The sequence below is a fragment of the Marmota monax genome, unplaced genomic scaffold, assembly GCF_021218885.2.
Source record: "Marmota monax isolate L192 unplaced genomic scaffold, Marmota_monax_Labrador192_F-V1.1 WCK01_AAM20220418_F8-fsc00177, whole genome shotgun sequence".
Lineage (NCBI taxonomy): Eukaryota > Metazoa > Chordata > Mammalia > Rodentia > Sciuridae > Marmota > Marmota monax.
In genome coordinates, this window is record NW_026694922.1 from 2,118,235 (window position 1) to 2,141,117 (window position 22,883).

Sequence of the window (22,883 nt, forward strand, 5' to 3'; positions counted from 1 at the left end):
ACATCCCAGCTTGCACCCCCATACCGCTCTGTGGCACCTGTGTCCCCACCGGCACAGCAATAGTGTCAGTCACAGGCTCAAGGTGAGCCTCCTATAAGCCAAGGTCGCAGAATACCCAGAACAGGCCCCTGGGGGCAAGCTCTATGGCGGTGGCCCTGGTGCTGCTGTGAACGCTGCTGTCATTCAGGTGCCGGGCACTGAACCCAGGGGACCTGAGCCACTGAGCCCGTCCCCAGCCACTGTCTGTGTTTTACCCAGAGACAGGGTCCCCTGAGCTGCCCGGCACCTCCCTAAGCTCCCGGGGCTGCCTCTGAACCCACCATCCTCCTGCTTCAGCCTCCCCGGCCACTGGGATGACGGGCGGGCGCCACCCACCTGTCCCATGCCAGGCCCTGGCTTCGTCCCCAGGACAGGGAAAGATTCAATGAGGCCGAGAAGAATCCGGTTTCCATCAGAGAAATAAAAATACTGGGGTCCCTGAGCAACTGGCAAACCTGCTGTCAGAGTACAGCTCTGGCCAGTCGGAACCCACGCAGGGACACAGCCTCCCATCCTCCCGCCCTCCTGGGGGTCAGCCTCACCCCGCCCTCCTCTCCTCTCTGTCCTCCCCCGTCTCTCTGTCCCTTGCCTTGATGTCACTTTTCACATCACCAGACACACTGGGTCATGTAAAGAACACTTGAGTGGAATCTGTTGGTCATTCTGGAGAACGTGGAAGCTCGCTGGCCCTGCCCACAGTCCCCTGGAGGCGCTGCTGGGTGGTGGAGCAGATGCTCAGACGGGACACTGCCCAGTCGTCCTGTCTCCCTGGGCGGGCCACTCCCCATCTCCTGGCCACAGTTGTCTCCGGAAAATATACCAGGCAGGTTCCTGGGAGCTGGTCCTCCCTGCCCCGCAGCCTGCCTCTCCCCAGTGACAGCAGGTGACCGTGAGCCATTCACACAGCCGCCCTGGACCAAAGGGCCTCCATCTGCAGGCCCCACAGAGGACAGGAAGGCCCTCAGGGCTGCAGCAGGGTCAGGAGAATCCTGGCCTCGTCCTGCTTTGAAAAGCGGGTTGTGTCCAGCGCCTGGCTGGTCTATGCGGCCCGAGTGGCCACAGGGTCACCTGTGGTTGTGTGAAGTGGGGTCTCTGAAAATGTCTGCGCCCTGTGGGATGCCCCAGAGGGGCCCTCAGAGGAGCTGGTGCCAGTTGGTGGGACCGACTCTGCGACCGGCTTCTGTCTCGGGTTGGATCCTCTCAGGAGCAGACTTGGGCCTAGAGAATCCCGGGCAGGAAGTCTTTAGGGGAGAGGGTCTCAGGAAGCCCGAGAGAGGAGTGGGAGGAGAGGGCCAGCCAGGAAAGGGCACGCTATGAAGCCTGGTGTCACTGTGGGTGACAGTGCCTTACCTTGCAGACAAAATCCTGGGCCACGCTGTGGCAGAAGCTCATTCACCCACCTGAGGAGGGAGGGAGCTGGGCGTTGGTACTCCATTTCTTTTCTTTTTTTGGTACCAGGGATTGAACTTGGGGGCCTTTGACCCCTGGGCCCCGTCCCCAGCCCTGTTTTGTGTTTTATTTAGAGACAGGGTCTCCCTGAGTTGCTTAGGGCCTCACTTTTGCTGAGGCTGGCTTTGAACTTGCGATCCTCCTGCTTCAGCCTCCCCAGCTGCTGGGATGACAGGCGTGCTCTTTGGTGCCCGGCTGGAGACTCCATGTCTTAAGTGTCCTTGGGGAAGAGCTGTACTGGGTTGGGGCAGGGGAATGCCCTGGCACTTCCAGTCCTCCCTGTGGATCTGCAGAACTGTCCCTAAGACTCAAAGACACCTGAGCTGGGCACTGTCCAGGGAGGGCTGTCCCTAACCTCCCCGCACCCACCTACCTCGTTGCTCAGGGGACTCTCTGGGCTGTATTCCGTGCCTCTGCCCCCACTTCCTGCCCCTCCGCCCCACGGCCATGCCTTACATGGCCACGCTGAACTGTCCCCTCCTGGGCTCCGACTGTGAGTGTCGTGCCGAGCCCTGCCGACTCTGCAGGCCCAGAATAAACGCCCAGCATTGAAAACACAGCCAACTAGGAGAGGCCGCAGGCGACCACAGGCCACCCACGCAGGACGCTCTCCCCTGGGTCCCCCAGTTCTGACCCCACCCAGCCCCATCTCAGGCCCAGGAAAGGGAAACCGAGCCTTGTGAGTGGGGACACAGACCCAAGGTCACCCTGGGCACGGCGTGCCAGGAGACAGGATGCTCCTTCTGGGACCCTGACGGTCGGATCCGAGCCTTGCTTCTGGCTCTGGGGCCACCCCGTTGACACCTGTGATGACCGTGACGAGTTCACCATCATCTTTTGGGCCCCGATCCTCACAGGGGGCCACGGGTCGCTGGGTGTGAGGAAGGAATGGAGGCTCGTGCCCAGGACTCCTGACGCGAGCATCTCGGGGTGCAGCACCTTGGTCACCAAGCCCAGGACAAGGGAAGTGGCCACTTCCTGTTCAGACAGGAAGTCGAGAGGACGTGCAGGGAAGCCATTTCCCCCAGGGCAGGGTGGCTGTGGGTTCCTGGACGTTCCTACGGTTTCCCAGTCTGGGGTGTTAAGATGGGGACGTGTCGCTCTTTGCTGGCTCTCAGTCCAACACCTCCTCTCCCAGCGTTGGGAGAAATGTCAGGGGATAAAGAAGATGGCGCAGAGGGGCAGAAGGAGAGGTCCAAGGGCCTTCTAGGTCCCTCTAAGGTGGGTGCTTCCTGGCCAAGCTCCCTGCTCACCGCTGTCACCAGGTGGTGACATGTGGCTGCCCCAGGTGTTCTCCTATGAATCAGGCCCCAGAGTGACCTTGAGGAACGGAGGGCCCAAGTGTGTGTAAGAGCTCTCTGGTCCTGACATGGACTCTTTGCTTACGCAGTCCTGAGGATCTGCACGTTCTCATTTAATTCTATAGCTACGGTTTTTACCCCCATTTTATAGATCAAAAAACTGAGGTGTGAAGAAATGCAGGTAACTCGCTCAAGGCCATCTCACCAGGAAGCCTAAGAACCCAGGGTGCTGAGGACCGAGTCCTTGGTCTTGCTTGGTACTTTTTTTCCCTGCTTCTGCATTGGGAAGGACACTGGCTGGATCTGGTCACTCTGGGGAGACCTGTGCTGCCCCTCCACCATGGGGTGGGCGTCTGACATAAAGGGTCTTCTCTGGTCCCCTTTCCTTCTTGCTTGTCCTCCTCACCTTTAGTTTGTAACATGGAGAAGTGCTAGTCCCTTCCCTTACTGTAACAAAATACCTGAGAAAACTTAGAACAAAAGGTTTCCACCCAGGACAGGTTGGTCTCACAGTTTGGGGCCTGTGGGGACGCAGCGCATCTGGCGGGAGCTGGTGGCTGAGAATAGCACTCCCCTCCTGGCCAGGAAACGAAGAGGAGGAGACTGGGTCCCTCTGCTTGGCACGGTGCTTGGCTTAGGGCGGGCACTCCATGTCCTGGACTGAGGAGCAGCAGGGGAACTGAGTGGCCAGTGGATGCACTGGACTGAGGCAGTGAATCCGATTCCCTTCCCTGTGGTGTCTGTCACCTTTCTGTGATGGTGACCTGAACACCTGACAAGAGCAACTTAGAGGAAGAAAGTTGTACTGGGGCTCGCGGATCCAGAGGTTCAGTCCACGGTCGGCCACCTCCATTGATCCGGGCCTCAGGTGAGGTAGAGCATCCTGGAGGAGGATGGGGAGGAGGAAGGTTGTCAGCTCACGGCCACCAGAAGACGGGGTGCACAGAGGGACCACCAAGCCAGGCCCACCCCAGGGACCGACTTCCTCTAGGGAGGTTCTGCCCCCAGGGTCCACCCAGCTGTGGGTGGATTAACCCGTGAAGGAGGTCGGAGTCCTCAGGTCCACCTCGGGACCTGGCAGCATCGGGGACCACATTTTCAACACGTGAGATTTTGGGGGGCATTCCAGACCCAACCCATAATACTAAGGAAGGTCTGGCTCAGGGGTCCCCAACGTTGTGGGGACATCAGTTTATCCTGAAGATCTTGCTGCAGCGAGTGCTGGGCCCACCCCAAGAGGGTCTGAGCAGGCCTGGGGAGGTCCCAGGAGGTGGCCTCTCCACCAGGTCCCCGGAGCGATGGCACCGTCTCAGAGCCATCCCAGGAGACCCCCGGTCTCCGCAGCTGACTCGCTGGGTCTCCATCTCGGCTGCACATTGGAATCATCTTCAGGAGCTGAAGAAAACCCTGATCCCAGGCGCCTTCCCCAGAGACGGTGAGGTCACCAGGCCTGGCTGGGCGCCCCCCGGGGTCCAAAGCCTGCAACATGCGTGGGACGCACTCTCTCCGCACAGCAAGAGAACCTCGGACGGACATTCATCTTCTGCCCCCTGACCTTTGTGGCTTCATGGATCGAGCGCTCATGTGTCCCTCCACCTCCCAACTTCCACGCTTGCCCATGCCCCAGCCGGCTCTGCTTTGTGCCCTGGTGCTTGTGGCAAACATCTCTGGCTGCCGCTTCCTGGAGATTCTGTGTTGGGTCCTGACTCTGCGACCCCCCAGCCCTCCCCCTCCCCCTCCCCCCCGTATGCTGTGGTGTCCATTAGCAGCAGATGCTGAACGGTTTCCAACAGGCCTTGAAGCTAATGCTCTGCAGGATGGATTCAGAAGGGCCCATTTCTGTGCACGCCGAGGGCGGGGCCGGCCGGGCGCCTGGCGCTCCATCAGCAGCCAGACTCACCGTCGGTTTTTCATCCGTGGGCACCTTGGGAAGGTCTGTCCCTCTTCCAAGGCAGGTGGAAATCCGTTTGGTCAAAAGTCGGTTGGAAACCTCATCACGGTCGCCCCTGAGAGCTCACAGGCTCTGTCAGGGGCAGAAGAAAAATGACCCCGGCCCTAGCAGAAGGCGAGGTGACGGGGCCCAGTAGGGGTGGAACAGGCCACCTGGGGCAGCCGCTGTGTGATTTCTCACTGCCCGAGGTCCTCGCTTTTTCAAGGACCTGAATCTATAGGGGTTAAAGGTGTGAATTTGGGGGTGAAGTCAAGGTCTTCTCTGGTGTCAAGGACAAACATTGATCCACCTTCCATGTGCTCGCTTCAGCCTCATGTGGTCTCATCCCAAGGAGCAGATAGTGACTAAAAAGTGAGGCCTGATCTTTCACAGTCCAAGACAGACTCCAGCAGGGGACAGATCGCCCAAGGATGGGCCACCAGTGGTGACCTTTGAATTGGTGGTTCTGTTCCCAATAGCTAAAGAGAGGACAAACCCTGGGTGAGAAGCAAGACACCAGTCTGAGCTGTGGTTCTGCTGCTCTAAGCTGTGTGACCTCAGAGAAGTGTCTGGGCCTCTCTGAAACTCATTTCCTTGTTCGATTATTTGTTCAATGGGAGGATCAGGGCTGTGGCTGTAAGGAGTCTTGGGGGAAGGGTAGGGGCCTGAGGGACCTGGCACCTGGTACCTGCAAGGATGTGCTCAGTGCATGGGAGCCTGAGCCTGAGTCAGAGAGAGTTAAGATGGAGGGGGAAAGGAAGGAGGATGAGAGAAGAGAGGCCCAGAGGAGGCTGCAGATAGGGCCATCCTCCTCATGAGCTGAGCAGGGATCAACTCCTCCCTCTGAATCTGGGTTCCAACTCCACTGGCATCTCATTGGGGTCCTCCCGCTCGGGGTCTTTGCAATGTGCCATCCTGGCTGCCTGGAGCATGCCATCTCCTCCCGTCCCCTGGCCTGTTTTCCCTTGGGTCTCAGTGCCAGCATCACCACCTCAGGGGGGCATTTCCTGACTCCCAGCCTTGCCAAGTCCCCTTTCATGACACCACGGTCAAGGTCCCCATCACCTGACCTCCTATCAAGTGTGCCATTTGACATTTACCTGGTCACTTTCAGGTATTATTCACCTCCCCACCAACCGAGTCCCAAGGCAGGGACCAGTGCCGTGCACACAGAAAGTGCTTAATAAATGTTTGTTTCACTATTCAATGTATGGAGCGTCCTCAGCTCCCTGCCATCTGCAACGCGCCATGCAAGGCTTGACGGGATGGTTGACAAGTCCCCATGGGCACCGACTCTCTTATTTAATTACCCCAACAATTCTACTGTTCACAATTTATTTCCAGTGTCTATACTCTTGGAAACAGATGACCAGAGAAGGTAAAGGGTTTGCCTGAGGTCACACAGCAGTGGCCAGGGGAAGAGCGGCCAGGACTAGAATCCAGTCATCCACTCATCCAGTCTTGCTCCACCTGAGCAGCTAAGGGCCCTGGGGACTCTGGGGGACTTGCCTGGGCAGCACTGGATAAGTGCTTTCCTCTCTGCAGCCTCAGTCTCCTCCTGTAGAGCATGGGAACATCGTCCTCCTTGAGGGGCTGAGTCTTGGGGTTGGTCTCAAGCCTGGTTCTAGGTGGGGTCCTGTGGGGGCAGAGCAAAGGGGCCTGGGGAAAGACAAGGGCAGAGGGAGAGAGAGGCAACCAGGTCAAGAAGTCAGGACTTGGACCCAGCTGCCAGGCTCAGTTCACCTGGCAGAGGAGCTGGTTCACTGAGGCTGGTGATAAGCACGAGGGCAGGAGCAATGGCAATCTGTTTGCTGCATGCAACCCAGCACTGTGCTCCCTGCTCAAGATGTGCCAGATCTCGGGACTCCCCACCATGTTCTCAGAGGTGCAGATCGTTGGACCTTTTTTACAGATAAGGAACTGGGGCTTGGACATATGAACGGACCTGCTGGTCTTAGTGTTCTTAGTGTTGTGTTCTGTCACCAGCTTGGGGACTGACGGGTCCCTTGATATTGAGCAATGAAGACTGAAGCCCAGAGTCCTCCTTCCTGAAACCCCAACCCAGACAGGGTTCCTCTGGGCTCCACGGTCCAAGACCCACCTGATGAGAGGCAGGAGGACTCCTCATGAACTGTCCTTGGACCCCTGATGGCCCTGGACCCAGGCCCTGGATGGCAGGCCGGGCGGTGGGGGATCTCTGTCCCACACAGTCTCGGGAGGCCCAGTGAACTGTCCCCATCACGAGCTCCGCCAAGCCCAGAGCACAGCCCCTGCCCCCAGGAAGCTGGACGGAGCCCCAGCTGACCCAGACACCTCACCCACACCTGTGGCTGGGCCTCCACTCCACCCCCAGCCTGCTTCTCCATGTCCCCTCCGTTCCTTATGAGGACTGTCACTGGGTTCGGGCCTCCCTGATCCAGCATGACCTCATCCTAATTTAATGACATTCCCAAGGACCCTAGTTTTGAACAAGTTCAAATTCTGGGGCCCTGGGCGGAGGCGACTTTTGGGGGGACACTCTTCAACCCCAGGATGGCGGGATACAATGGACTCTCTGAGAACAAGTCACCGGGATCCGGAATCTCCTGCTGGGGCTCACAGCAAGGGCCACCGTCACCCGCTCAGTGGTGCTGCTCTAAGAGTCTGTGACTCCACTGGCGGGCACACCGACCCCCATTTCACAGATGAGCCATCGAGGGCCGGGCATGACATGCCCGAGGTCACCCAGAATGGAGAGGGGCCGGATGGGCAGGGGCCAAGGCCCTGGCGTCCAGGTGTCACTGTGGGGAGCCTCCTGTGCAGTTTGGCTCCCAGGCCAGGCACTGTCTGTGTGCAGAGGACAGGAGTCACCTTCTGGGGGTGGGACCGTGGAGGGGGGGACTGCCACCCGGTGGGCAGGTGGCCCTCCCAGGCATGGCTCCTGTCCCTCTGCCTGGCCCGGCGCAGAGGCAGCCCGCAAGTAAACAGCGTCTGAAGCCTATTCTCATTAGGCTAATTTACGAATAAATTACCATATTCAATGGCCTTATTTTTACTGCTCGTTAACAGGCCCATGATAGGATGATAATTAGGGATTTTAAGTGGCTAATGGCAGCTGGGGCGTCAAAAGCAGTTTTTACGAATCTGTTTATGGCAGGGAAGGTGACAGGAGGGGAGGGACATTGAAATGTTGGAATCACACTTTGGGAAAAAAAGGTTTAATTGTTGAGTATTTATTAGAGGGGAGGGAGGTTGTGATCGGAAAACGCAACTCTGAGAAACAAGGGGGGGCCCGTCAGGGGCCAGGGGCGGGCGGCAGGGCCCCAGGGAGGGGGGCAAGTTCAGGGCCAGCCGGGGGCTGTCCTCTTGTCACCAGGAAGGGAGCCCCGGACCTGAACTTCCTGGGAAGACCCTTCCTCTCCTCTTGGCAGAGAGGCTCCCAGCTGGGCCCAGGGAAGGACCTGAGAGTTGAGTCCAGCAGCCTTCACTCAGTGACCGTGTGACGCCCCAGCCATCCTTCATCACCAGAATAACCACTCCACGTCTACCCAGCTCCCGCCAGATCCTGTGTGCCTTCCTCCGTTCAGTCCTCGTGAGCTGGTCATTATCTCTGACATACATTCAGCGCTCACTGTATGCTTTTGCGTGTGGATTCCCCTCAACATCGACACAGATGAGGCACAGAAAGGGCAAGTATGGTTTTTCAAAGCCACACAGCCAGGGCGCAGCCCCCGCACCCCTGTGGTACGCCCACCTTTCCTTCTGCTTCTGCTTCTGTTTGCCTGGAACCCTCAGCACGTGGGTGGAGTGGGCTTGGGGGCTCCAAGTACAGGAAGGAAGGGAATCTCAGAGAGGGCAAGCCACCTGCCTGGGGTCACAGAGCTGGAGCTCAAAGATAAAGTCCCTCTTAGTCCAAGCTGGCGGCCGACTGGCCCCGAAATGGGCCTCCTGGGGGAGAGGACAGCTGGGGAAAGGGCTCTGGGCCCTTTTGTGGGGCTCCCGGGGGCCACGCCCAGCTCCGCGGGCGCTGGCGCGGGGCCCACCGTCCCGCCCCCCTGCCGTCCGGGCCGCCCGCCGTCCTGCGGGTTTAGTATGCAGCCCTCGGAAAACAAACGCGCGGCCTGACAGCGGGATACACAGCGGGCGGCGCTGATTAGCACTTGATCCCGGCTGGACCAGTGCTGGAATGCGCGGCTCCGAACGCCCAGTAATTTGGTTACATCAGTGGCTGAGCCGCGCTCCCGGGGACAGAACCGTGGTCCCGGCCGCCCCCCCACCTTCACCCCCGCGCCCCGCTCCGACCCCGGGGTCCCGGCCCAGGCCCCCTCTCCCCCTTTCCCAACCCCCCTTCTTCCCCGCTCCCTCCAGATCTGGATTCTCTCCTCACCTCCCCTGCCTCCGCCATCGCCTCCCTCCCCGCCCGCCGCCCTGTCCTCCCCTCCCCTCCCCCTCCCTCCCCTCCCCCTCCTTCTCCTCCCCTCCCCCTCCCCCTCCCTCCCCCTTCCACCAACTCCCACCCTCTCCTCCCTCTCCCCTCCCCCTCCCTCCCCTCCCCCTCCTTCTCCTCCCCTCCCCCTCCCTCTCCCTCCCCCTTCCACCAACTCCCACCCTCTCCTCCCTCTCCCCTCCCCCTCCCTCCTCTCCCCTCCCCCTCCTTCTCCTCCCCTCCCCCTCCCCCTCCCTCCCCCTTCCACCAACTCCCACCCTCTCCTCCCTCACCTCCTCCCCCACCCCTCCCTCTCCCCTCCCCCTCCCGCCCCGCCCCCGCCGCCCCCTCCCCCGCAGCCTTAAAGACATCATTTAATCAACTCCACAATTTCAATTCCGCACAGTTGTCAGCTCCAATGTCCGCGGAGGCGGTGAGGACCCCACAGGTCGCGGGCAGGGGTGATGGGGCCGCCGGGCCTGGCCCCTCCCCAGCTCCAGCCACCGAGAGGGCGTGTGTGTCCCGGCCGCCCCCGCCCCGCCCCGTTCCCCCTGGCAACTGTCGCTCAGCCCCGCCCCGATTTTCTCTTGTCATCAGTGTGAAATTACCAGAGTGGCCTCATTATCTGCTTATCCCAAATTCGAAGGCAAAATTTCCGTTTGAAGGGCAATAATCTCCATTTAAGACGAAAAATAGCATCTCAGGTAGAGGAGGTGACAGTTGGGGACAACCCAGAAAGGAATGCCTCGGGTTTCCGCCACCGGACAGCTCTGTACAAAGTCCCCTTCCACCTCCAGCTCCTCGGTGGGAGCCCAGCTTTGCCTGGACACTGGTGACTTTGCTCCTGCTGGTCAGGGATGGCAGGGCCATCACCTTGGGTGGCTGTGCCGTCACCTTGGCCGCAGAGGCCCTGCCGCTGCTGCAGGAGCCAAAGGCCTTTGGTCCCTGGCAGATTTTCTGGTGGCTCCCGCAGGCTGGGCGTGGCCGGCAGGGCCGGTCAGTACCGGGTGCTCCCCTCAGAGCCTGGGAAGCCGTGGCCCCTTCCCCGTGTGCCCTTGTCCTCGCACCCCTGACAGCGGGGGCCCATCCAGCCCCATTTATTTTTCTCAGATGGATCTGGGCGTGGCTCTGGGGACATTTCCCAGTAATCCAGAGCTGGCTTTGTCAGGAAAAGCCACACTCAGGACCCCAAGTGTCGTCAGGCTGGCATGGGGCTGAGCTGGGCAGGGGATTGGGTGGAGGTGACACTAACCCTAGTTTGGCCACTCGTGTGTCCTGTAACAAACTCGCAGCCTCTGGGAGTCTGGGTGTCCTAATCCTCAGGAGGCATGCTCGGCCCTCCTCATGGGGACCACAGTAGGGCACATGAGGGAGGCTGGGGACCCCTGCAGACTCCTCCCACCCTGTCCTGAGGTCCATTTTTTTGAGGGGTGGTTCCCGGGGATTGAACTCAGGGGCCCTCGACCACTGAGCCCCATCCCCAGTCCTTTTTTTTTTAATTTTTGTTTAGAGACGGGGGCTCACTGAGTCTCACTTAGGGCTTTGCTAAGTTGCCCAGGCTGGCTTTGAGCTTGAGATCCTCCTGCCTCAGCCTCCGCAGCCACTGGGATGGCAGGCCCTGGGATCCAATTATGATTGTGTGACGTCCCGCTGGCGGAGCCGGGTTCTGCCTCTTGGTCTTGGAGGCTCCTCTGTTTTCCTGTGAGCCAACGTTGTGCCACGGGGCTACTCCGGCCTGCCCCGGGGTGCGCGCGGGGGGGGGGTGCCTGCTCAAGGGGCCCCGCGGCGGCAGCCCCTCCCCCAGTTTTGCCAGGGAGGCCCAGCGCTCGTCCCTGGCAGAACTTGGCTAAGCTTGCTTCCTAACCACTTTCTTCTGGCTAAAAACCAAAGCGGGCCTCAAACCGGCCAGCCAGGTGCTGGTTTCTGAAGGGCCTCGCGGACAGTGGAGTCGGGGTGCTGGAGCCCCTGGCCGGTGGGCGCCCAGGGGAGCCTGGTGATGGGCGGGTGAATGACAGCCCTGGGTGGCTTGGGAATGAATGAACGAATGGATGAGTGGGTGAGGGGATGGAAGGAAGGATGGATGGGGCCCACGGGGCCTCCCCTTTCCGCAGGCCCAGCCCTGCCCGCCCACCTGCCCGCCCACCAGGAGGCCCTGAAGTTCCAGACACGGACGCCATCAAGCAGCAGGGAACAAAGGGGTTTGATGAGCACAGGCAGCGCCTCCTGCTGGGGAAGAGAAGGCGCGGGGCCTGGGACCAGCTCCAGAGGCCCGTCCTCCTCCCGGCCTCCAGTCCTCCTCCTGGCCTCTGTGGCCGGGCTCTGAAGGCAGCAGAGCGGCAGACACAGCTGCCGCCTGGCACCCTCCTCAGTGCCTTTGAAAACCGTGGGGCTCCCGGGCGAGGAAGGGTCTTGATGCTATTTGACCACAGACTCCCACCGGCCCAGGCCGCTGCCGTTCCCCTCCAGGCCCAGCGCGTCTGCCTCCCTCCCAGCCGCCGCGGCTCCCAGGGCGCCGAGGGATCCGATGCCCACGCACGTCCTGGGCAGAGTGGGTCAGGGCCGCCTGGCACCTGGCGTCTGGTGCATCAGGTTTCTGTCATGTACAGGGAGGTCAGAGGCGACAAGCAGGAAAACAGTGACGTCATGTGAATATATGGGCCATAGCAAAGGCCTGGGGCAGTGTCCCCGACCCTGGACTGTGACTGACAGCGTCCAGGACCTTTGTGGTCTTCCCCATGATACACACTGCGTGTGAAAAACAGGTGCCTCTGGGCCAGCGCGGTGGCACACTCCTGCCGTTTCAGTGGTTGGGGAGGCTGAGGCAGGAGGATCTCGAGCGAGTTCAAAGCCAGCCTCAGCAACTGAGCGAGACCCTGTCTCTAAATAAGATACCAAAGGGCTGGGGATGGGGCTCAGTGGCTAAGCGTCCCCTGGGTTCGATCCCTGGTGCAAAACAAATAATCAAACAAAAAACCAGGTGCATGTGCCCAAAAGAGAGTTCTGTGGCCAGAATAGCTTGGGGGATACTGGGCTCGTCTGATGGTCCTCCTTCCCTCTCTGCCGTCCATCCATGCTCCCGTCTGTCCATCTGTTCCCTTCTTTCATTTCCTCATTCCCTCCTTTCCTGCCTTCCATCCCTCAGTCCTCTCTCCCTCTCCCATCTGCCCACCTACCCACCCGTCCATCTGTCCATCCATCATCATCCCTCCATCCCTCCGTATCTCCACGGAAAGGGCTCTTCCTCCTTTGGCTCGCTCTCCCTGTCCTGCTTTCCTCCCTCCCTCCTTTCCACCCCTTCCTTCAGCTAATAATTATTCAGCACCAGAAGTCACGCAGGTGGGGTACCTGCCGATACCTGCTCCCCTTCTGAGGAGGCATCATGGGAGAAGGAAGTGAGGCTCATGCAGTGACCATGGCCAGGGAGGTGGCCTGCGGGAGGACCCCCTAGGGAAGGTCTGGGGAGGACCCTTGTGGGTGGCACGTTCCATCGGCCTCCTGCAGGAGGGTGGGGGTGGAGCCAGCTTGGCCTCCCAGGCTTGAAGACCCTGCAGATCTCCCGACTTGGGGACCTGTGGGAGCTTTCCCTGCCTGGCCAGGGGCGAACTTGCATTGTCCTCTCAAAGTCTTGTACTTTGCCCATTTTGGGTAGAAGGAGAGAAGCTGGAGGGGAAAGAATACTTCACAGCCAAAATGTAGCTACAAAGATGTTCAGTGTAAAGTTATTTACATGCCGTTGAAAGAGGCAGAAACAACCTAGCCATCTAACAGGGGGGGATCGTTAAATAAAAGGTGGAGTAAATGGGAAGCCCAGAGCCAGGTGAAAACCATCTGGCAAAATATCGGAGGGCAGTGGGCACATATTCTGTCTGTGATTTGTGATATTTTCTTAAAAGATTGATTATGAATTAAGAAACAAAAAAAACCCTATTTATTTATTTTTGTTAACAAACAATAAACATTCACCCAAAGAAAGAACCTGAGAAATAAAGGCTGGCAAGTTCTCTTGGCTGTGTGACGGGCAGGATAAACTTCTATCCCCCCCCCCCTTTCTCCACATATCAGAGAGAAACTTGGCCTTTAGTTTTTTGGGATTAGCTGATTTCTCACAGCATGACAGTTCCATCCATTTACCTGCAAATGCCATAACTCATTCTTCTTCATGGCTGAGTAATATTCCATTGTATATAGATACCATTATTGTTTTGAGACTCGACTGAGAGAGAATGAAAACATTTGTGAAAGTTCTAAGTGAGACAAGAGTTTGAACCCTAACCTCATTTACCTAGAAACAGTATTTGCATATAGAACTTGATGGCTATTCAATATGTAAGGTTCTAATCTTGAGCAAAATGTTCAATACTAGGTGAATTTCTAACGGGTGAACTCCTACTCATCTCACAAAGCCCAGCTCAAATTGCCCTTCTTCAGGAAAGTCTTCCTACCCAGCATGCCTGGAGTGAAGAGGTCTCCTTTCTTTTCCAAAGTGTTAATTCATTCTCAAATTGCAAAACTCACCAATGGATTCTATCTCTGCTGCACCAGCCTGGGTGTCGCCTGAGGCCCGAGGCCATGATGTTTAGCTCAGAATCCCCAGCTCCTTACACAGTGCTCAGTACATATTAGGTGCTCAATAATCGCTTGCTGGAAAGTGAATGAATGAATGACGTGCAAGCCAGCTTCCTTTATTCAGCGAGGACTTCTGAAAGCGCATGAAATTCCAAGCTATAAATTGATTCGTATTTTTAAATGCACTAGAGGGACTTGCTATTCAAGGGAACCCTGATGTAAGTCCTTTTTATAAAACGAAGACATCCTGAATAATGTGAATAATTGCTCCCTGCCACGTCTGTTTATAAATTGGGACTTTTAAGGATCAGGAAGGACCGGTGTATTTCTAAAAATAAATAAAATAAAACCTAATTTGACAAGCGTGTGAAGCACGCTCTGTGCCACACTGTGTGTAGGACGTGGTTGTGACGTCAGGGTGGCCCCGTCCGTGAGCACTGAAGCCCGGCTATGCTCTTTGGTAAAGTTGACATAGGGGCCTGAGGACCAGCCTGGATCTGCTCTTTTAAGATCCTGCCTCCTAGGGGGGTGCAGTGGTGCGGGAGGCTGAGGCAGGAGGATCCTGGGTTCAAAGCCAGCCTCGCCATAGCGAGGCCCTGAGCAGCTCAATGAGACCCTGTCTCTAAATAAAAAACAAAATAGGGCTGGGGATGTGGCTCAATGGTCAGTGCCCTAGGTTCAATCCCTGGTAGCCCCGCACGAAAAAAAAAAAAAGAAAAAGAAAAAGAAAATCCTGTCTTCGCCTTGGTGCATCTGTGTGTCCCTGGACCACTTACTTGACCTTTCTGAACCTCAACTGCCACTTGTCTCAGCCAAGGAAGGCAAAATGAGCGATTGCTTGAGAAATTGCCTGACCCCAAACATACACACGTGTCCATTCGAAGGCAAGATGGAAAATGTCCTCGTGGGGCCCACATCCTGGGGACTTCTCAGCTGCTAGGGTCTTGGTGATCTGTGAGGCTTTGATCCTTCCTAAACCATGTGCCTCAGTTTCCCCATCTGCAGGATGAGGGCGAGGACACCCACAAGACATGTCAAATAGAGGATGGGGTCGAAATTCACCCCAGGTGCCAATCATGCCCTGGGAGGGTGCAGGGGGTGACACGTCATAGTAAATATTTGAGGTGCTGTGTGGGTTTGGTACCGGGGATTGAACTCAGGGGCACCCGGCCACTGAGCCCCACCCCAGCCCTGTTTTGCATTTTATTGAGAGGCAGGGTCTCACTGAGCTGCTGAGGGCCTCGCTGTGGCTGAGGCTGGCTTGGAACTCACGATCCTCCTGCTTCAGCCTCCCCAGCCGCTGGGGTGACAGGCGTGGGCCACCGTGCCCATTAGGACCACAGCTTTCTTGAAGGGACGTCACGACGTTCCAGGGCAAGAGGGAGCCTTTAGCTTTCCACCTGCTGCCCTCCAGCGAGCAGAGGGTTGGCGTGGGAGTGCTGGGGAAGGGGTTCAGAAAACCAGAGGCAGATACAGGCTGTCACCTGCTGTGGGTTCTGTCACAGCAACTTCCCAAAGTGACCCTCCATGGACAACAAGCAGGAGAGTGTCACACGTGCAGTCTCTGTCCCCAGGCTGCTGGGGGCTCCCTGAGATGACCTTGCGCACCTGACCCAACCCTCCTTCCATCCGTCCAGTGAGGTCCTTTCCCAGGGCCCACACCTGGCAGGGGCTGGGCACCCTCCCAGGGCGTGACTGTCGCCTGGGGCGAATCTCGACCCCGTCCTGTATTTGTCTGGGGCACACAGTGGCTTCCCGGGTGTCGGTTCACATCATCTGGCAGGAGCAGCCCTGGGGAAAGCACCTTATTATTCCCATTTCACAGACACCTAGACTGAGGCGCAGGGTTCCGTCCCTGCCCCAGGCCACACAGCCCCAGGGTGGCGCTTCCTCACTGCCACACAGTGCTGGGTGGCTTCTCCTGATCAGAACCCCTTCCTCTCTCCCTCTCTCATTCCCCCGACTCCCCCTGAGGAGCTCTCCGTGTCGAGGGCCCCAGGGCTCACGGTGGCTCTGACATAGAGAAAGAGGGGACAGGCCAGCTCAGCACCACCCACAGTGCCACCCCGACCAGGCAGGGCCGGGGGCCGGTGCCGGAGCCCGTGGCCAAACTGGGAAGGGCTGCCCTTGGCAGAAGCAGTTTGCAAGGGACCTAGACACTTGCCCGGGTCCCCGTGTAAGCAGGTCACTGAACAAGAGCTTCAGAAGAGAGAGAGAGAGGACGGGCCGGACCAGCTGCCATCTCCAGCTCCTTCATCCAACTCGGTTCAAAACCGACTCAACAACAGCTTTGGCGCCTGGCGAGGGCCTCACCGCAGATGCCAGCGCCGAGAGGCTGGAGCGACACACAAATGGATGGTGGCTTTAGGGTTTCTTTTAGGGGGGGGAGCCGTCCCCTGAGTTGCATCTCTTTTCCCTCAGACTCTTGGTCGCCGAAAGGGTTACAGTCCCCGGCAGAGCTTCCTCCCCCATCAGCACAAAGAACTAATATTAGCAGATTGGGGACCCTGTAAATATTCATGGTAATCTGTGACTTGGTGAGCATCGGATTCCACCCTCCCCAAAGCTGCACATTTATAACTTGTGAATTCATAAATATTTACGAATTCACACAATCAGCTCTGACAAATTATTTCATCTGACAGCTCCGCACAGACTCTGCCTGGTTCTGTGAAATTCTGATCAAATCTCGCGTAAACTTCCCGGGTGACAAGCAGAGACAGAACACGGCTCAGAGGACGCCATCAGATCCCCGGGATTCGAATGGGTCAGCAGCTGATTTCACAACACAACAACAAGCGGAGCCGGCGACCGTGTTCCGGGGCGGCCGCCAGATGTTCCCAACAACTGTACATGTATTTATAGTAACGCGTCTCGGAGAGTGTCAGAAACAGGTCCTCTTCAGGGGGAGGGACGTGAGCCTGCAGCGGGAAGAGACGGGCTGGCAGCAGGACGGGCGGGGTTGGAATCCAGGGGACCTCTGTTTCTTATTTCTTTTTTCTTTTTGGTACCAGGGACACTTAACAATTAGCCACATCCCCAGTCCTTCTTTTTTTATTTTAATTTTGAGACAAGGTCTTGACGAGTTGTTTAGGGCCCTGATAAGTTGCTGAGGCTGGCCTCTAACTTGTGATCCTCCTGCCTCAGCCTCCTGTGTGAGCCACGGTGCCCGGTGACCCCCGTGTGTTCTTTACAGCTTTCCAAACCTCTCTGAGCCTCAGTGTCTTAGTTTGAATTTGGGATAATAAAAGCAGTGATAGTTGCTGTGGTCAAGGTCCCCAGTCCAGGTTTCAGTGCCGTCCATCTTGGTTTGGGGGACACTATGGCCATACTGCTTCGAATGACCGCTGCTTCCAACATGATCAGGATTTTGGTGGTTTTGAAGTCCTCACAGGGGAGGGGCAGTTTTTATCATATTTCTACTTGAAGTCACTCGGGAGGGACGTTTCTCTGTGTGGTTTTAATCGTTGTGTCCCCAGAAAAGCCACTGACCCCTGCACACCATCTCCAGTCACCCCAGGATCCACCTCCCACTGGGTCTGTTTGCAAAGGGCAAAAACAACCGCCCCTCCCCCATCCAGGGACGGACACCACCTGGTCAGGAGGGGTCTGCTCCCAGAGGAGGTGGAATGAGCATCCGCCCTTGTGGATACCCCAAGCCACAGACGACGGCCCCTCTGGGTGATGGGAACGGGGTGCCGTCCGGGACTCCGTGCTGGTGGATGGACGGTGTCCAATTTATCGCAAGGACCACCACTGAGTTTTTTTCAATGCACACATGGGGCTCCGGGCAGGGTGGACACAGGGCCAACCCCGACCAGGCTGTGTCATGGCTTAGAATACCCCAGCGGCCCGCAGCGCCCTGCCCGGCACTTCACTCTTATTATCTGAACAGACCATGTTCCTACCCCAGGGACCTTGCACTGACGTTCCCTCTGCCTTGATGCCCTTCTTCCCTCCCAGGTCTGCACAGATCTGCCTCCTTCCCATGACCTGGGTCCTTTGGATGGCCATCTCCTCAAAAATCCCCTCCAAGCCTCTATCTCTAGTCATCCTCCTCCACCAATTCCATCTCTTTATCTTGCCCCCATTTAATTGTCTTCCTAGCACTTACTAAGGCAAGCAATCTATCCCCTGCCCTATTTTCCACCCTGTCCACAAAGGCAGAACCTTGGTTGTCTTAGCCACTGCCGGTTCGCTCCTGCTTAGAGTAGCAAGTGGCGTATATTAGGTACTCAGTAAAGATTTGTGGGATTGAACAAATAAATGAAGGCAGCTGCAAATGAGATACAAGCAGGAGTCAAAGAGATGGTGTGGACCAAGCCTGGGTTTCACCACCGGCTGGCTTTGTGATCTCCTGCAACCTGGACCCCAGGGAGCCTCATTTGAGAGAGAGAGACAGAGACAGACAGACATGTAGTAGTTGGATGCACCTTCTCTGTTCCATTGTGAAACTTCTAAGAACCTCACCTAGTACCAGCGTGGGGAGGGGCCATGGGGTGACCTGTGTAGTCAAAATTATTACTACCTAACGGATGGAGACCTAGATTTGGGTGTTCAGAGTGTAGGGGCTTAAGGATGGGGTTCATCTGAATACCCCCGACCTTCCCTCCCTCTGTCTGGGGGGAATCCTGGCCTATTTTGACAAAACATGCTTACAAATTAATAGGGGCTGTAGGTTCCCATAGATACAAAGGCGGTGGAGATTAAAGGCAGAGAGATGTCACTAGAGAAGACACGGATATTAGGATAGAGGGTAGGACAAGTGCTGAGTACCGGGGCACAGGCCTATAATCCCAGCTGCTGAGGAGGCTGAGGCAGGAGGATCAAAAGTTTGAAGCCAGCCTCTACAATTTAGCAAGGCCCCGTGTCAAGATAAAATTAAAAGGTGCAGCTCAGTGGTCGAGCATTTACCTGGAATGGACAAGGCTCTGGGTTCAATCTTCAGCACAGCACATTTTTTGAAAAAAGGGGAAAAACTGTAATTGAGCAGAAAGTTCTGCCGTCTATGTGAACTCTCCCAACTGCAGACAAAGGCCCGTGATCTCTTGTACCAGGTTTAAACACGTTTCAACACACGTGCTCAGGAGCGCAGACATGATTCCACACCCGTGGACTCTCCAAAGCCCCTCTTAGCCAAAATTAAAGGGAAAAAAAAAAAAGATTTGCCTCTTCCTAAACTTCTGCCACTTCTGCATCTGCTGAAATTTGACAAGGATTATCTCTTTTGTCTCTGTCTCCTTTATATTTCTCCCCCCTCCAACCCAGAAATGGCGTGAGAAGTGTTTCTGAGACTGCCAGCTGACAAGTGTACACACACCGTCCGGGCCGGGAAGCGCGTCGCGGTCGCTAACTTGTTACACAGGAGCTAGATTACAATCATAAATAAATGATTTGCTGTCGTCTTGCATTCAGACTCGTAGCTTTTAAAGTGTGCCTGTCATCGCGGAATCAGATTTAGTCAAATGCTGTGTAACTGCAAAATTATCCCATCCTTACCTTTTTATTCTCCTTATAATGGACAGTTAAATTGGATTTTCAAATTTGAAGTGCATATGTTTTTCAAATCCCCAGAGGCTGTCTATTTTTTCATTTCTAAAGCAACTCACTAATGTTTATCATTACCACACAGAAATATTACAATTCTTAAGGGGGAACCTTACAAACTCCGTGCAGGAGAAATGTGCTTTATCGTCTCAGAATGAAACCAATTTCTCAGCTGATTTGCAATTTATTTACATGTTAGCATTTGATTTCCGGCTGATTTATAACCCCACATGGCTGTGTCTCAAGGTTTATTTAGGAAGCAGACAGAGGGGGTGGGAAGGCTGAGCCGCGTGGCTCGGGACTCCTGCCTCCCTGGGCTGAGCCTGCCACTCCCAAGTCGGGTCCTGGTGGAGCGTCACCTTCAGAGAATCCAGCGCCCCTGTGTGTGGCGTGGAGAGGCACCAGGGAGGACAACCTCTCCCAGGGAAGAGACCCCTGGCTCCTCTGAGCCAGCAGGGATCCGGCTGGAGAGGTGAGGTCGCTGGCTTGCATTTGGGCTCATTGATGTCACTCTAATGGCTGACGAAGCTTGCACACAGTAAGTGTTGGAATCGCCAGGGAGGAATCTGTTGGTCTTTATTGCTTCGCCTGACCCACCACGGATTCACCGATCCGTTCTCTCAGCCACCTCCCTCACTGTGCCTCTATCCTCCCAAGAATCCATCCTCCGTATTCCCCTCCTCCGAGCCACCCACTCACTCATGTACCCGTTTTCCCATCCACCTGTCCATCTATGAATCCACCTACCTGACTGCGCATCCAAACAGCAATCCATCCACCCATCCATCCATTCACTTCCCATCTACTAATTCATTCAGCAAACTACCCATCTGACCACCAACCCATCCATCCATCCGCCCGTCCACCCATTTTACCATCTGCCTACCTGCCTTTCCACCCACCAAGCCATCTCCTCATCCATCCATCCATCCATTCATCCATCCATTCATCCATCTCCCCATAACCCACCCATCCATCCAACCATCCAACCATCCATCCATCCATCCAAACATCCATCCATCCATCCATCCATCCATCCATCCATCCAACACATAGCAATATAAGCCTTTGGACCCAGTGCTAGAAATGACCAGGAAACAGAGCTGGCACTCATTCGGGGAGGGGGCCCACCAGGTCCATGGTGAAGCTCACGTTACTTAATGCATAAAACAGTGCTTTAAAAAGCCTCACTCGCCCCCAAATGCAGCCTGCGTGTGGGACGTTTGGCTGGTTGGATCACAGGGACCCAGTCAGCCCACTGCCTCTAGTGGGGAACCACAGGCAAACTTAACCTCACCAGCCCTTAGACTCTTCGTCCATAAAAAGAGATAAGAAAAATCATAAGGGCTCTGTGGCAGGGACCTGGGGAGAACTGGGTGGGTGACCTGAGGATCTGACTAAGGCGGTCAAGGAAAGGTGGGGCAGGGCTGGAGCACGGTTGGGGGGGGCAGGAAGGAGGCCCTCGGTTGCAACAGACCTCAAGGCTTTGAGTAGGAGCTCATGTTCTGTCTTGGAGGGGACAGCAAGTCACCGGAAGGGTTCCATCAAGGCTCTGGCCCCATCCAGTTGGCACCTTAGGAAGCTTGGCCACACAGAGGACAACGTGGTGGTGGTGGTGGTGGTGGCGGGGGGCAGAGGCTGGAGGAATAGCTAGGGAGGCCCGGGGGCGGGGCTTGGTGCCGGGCTGGAGAAGGGGCGGGCCCAGGAGGGGCTTTGGAGTGGGCAGCTGGGACCTGACCCCCAGTGGGAACGAAAGCCCAGAGATAAGGAAGGGCTCGCGGCATCTCCAGGAGCGCCCTGTCAGAGCGAGGTCCCTGAGACTGGATGGATCCCCGCACTTCACCTGTGTTGCCCCTGCCAGGCAGAGCTCCTCGGAATGAATCTGCATACATTCATGCTGCAGGCGGCCAGCGCCAGCTCCCATCCAGCTGGATCCTCTGCCGAGCAGTCAGCAGCCCGGGGCTTCCTGGGGGAACCTGGACACTGCCTCTACCTCTCCACGCCTTGGACAGGGTCCCCCGGGTCTCCAAGTCTAGGACACTGAGAGGAGAAGGAGTTGACAGAGTCCCTTGATTTACAACTGTTCCCTCAGTGAGGACAATTAGTGTTGCCAGGAACTGGAAACCCGACTCAAATTAGCATAAAAAGGAAGGGTCTCAAGGAACAGAAAAGTTGGAGCTTTCCCCTGTCTTCAGCAGCTCCATGATGTCACTCATTTCCTTTCATCTGTCGTCTCCCGGATGTCAGCCCGGTTCCCAAGTCTGGTCCCTTCAGGGCTGCCTGGGTTTCTGCGGGGCTCACCACCACCTGCTTTCCACCCAGCCTGGACTAAGGGGCGTGTCTTAATATGGGCACTGCCCCCAAAGACTCGAGACCCACTATGATTGGACAGATGGGTTCCCATGTCCACCTCTAAACCAATCACTGTGGGCAGGGGGCGGGGATCTGCTAATAGACTCCTCCGGGTCCGGGCTCCAGTCTTCCATCATGGAAGCCAGCGCCTCCGCGCACACTCACCAGGGCTTTCTATTCTCTCTGTTCCCAACAAAAGGGGAAATACTTTCAAAACCAGGCATGGCCCAGGGGAAACGTCCTGACTCTCCACAAAAAGTGCATGGGAAAAGCCAAGCCATAATTAGTACTTGACTCAGCAGCTTTCAAGGGCCAAGGGTCAAGGAGGAAGTCAAGATGATTGGCATCCTCCCAGCACTCTGGTGTCTTGTGGTGTCCACTTAGGGGCCCAGACCAGACCACCTGGGACCCTTACTGGCCACAAGCATCAGCCGTCCTATGTGGGAGACTAGAAGCTGCAGTGGGAGCATCCAGGGCTTACAGGAGAGAGAGTTGGTTGTTTTAGACAGGATGGGTCAGGTTAGGCTTCAGTAACAAAAACTCCCCACATCTTAGTGATCTAGCAAAGCCAATACTTGTTTTTTGTCCTCACAAATTTCATGGTGAGTTTGGGTGACTCCAGGGAACCTGTCCTTTGCCCTTTAAATCAACAGTATGGAGGACTTCAGTCTTACACACACGCTCCTCTTTGGCAGGGAAAGGAAGAGATTGTGCCTTGGCTACCCAGAAGTGGCCTGCAACCCATCTGCTCATGAGACCATGCTGGACTTCAAGTAATCCTCCCTCGGTCCCTGGAGAAGAGGTAAATTGGACACATGGGGATGCAGTAATGTTATCTGCCTCCAGAGAGGGAAGCTCTTGACCTCTGGCTCAGAGCTACTTGCTGTGTGTCTCACATTCACCCCGGATGTGAGAAGATGGAAAGGCTCTTGTGAGCTGCTCTCTGCTGGAGCTTGGGATCAGGGAGGAACTGTCTTCTAGCTGTTCACATTCAACTTGGGAAAGGAGGGGAGGGAAAGAAAAGTAATTTTAGAACATGCTCCCCTGGATTATTGGGAGGAAAAATAGGAGCTTATAAGAGACAGGAAGCACCCGCCCTCCTTGGTGTGCTGCCTGGCGGGAATGTGGGTCCTGTAGGAACAAGCTGTGCTGGCCAGTCTACAGGTGAAGCCACTGAGGCTGCTGGCCTAGGATGATTCTCTCAAGGTCACCCCAAGACGGCAGCCTAGAGATTGGCTGGCTGCAGAGTCCTCTGTGGGTGATGTTACCCTTGACCTCATTCATGATCCACCGT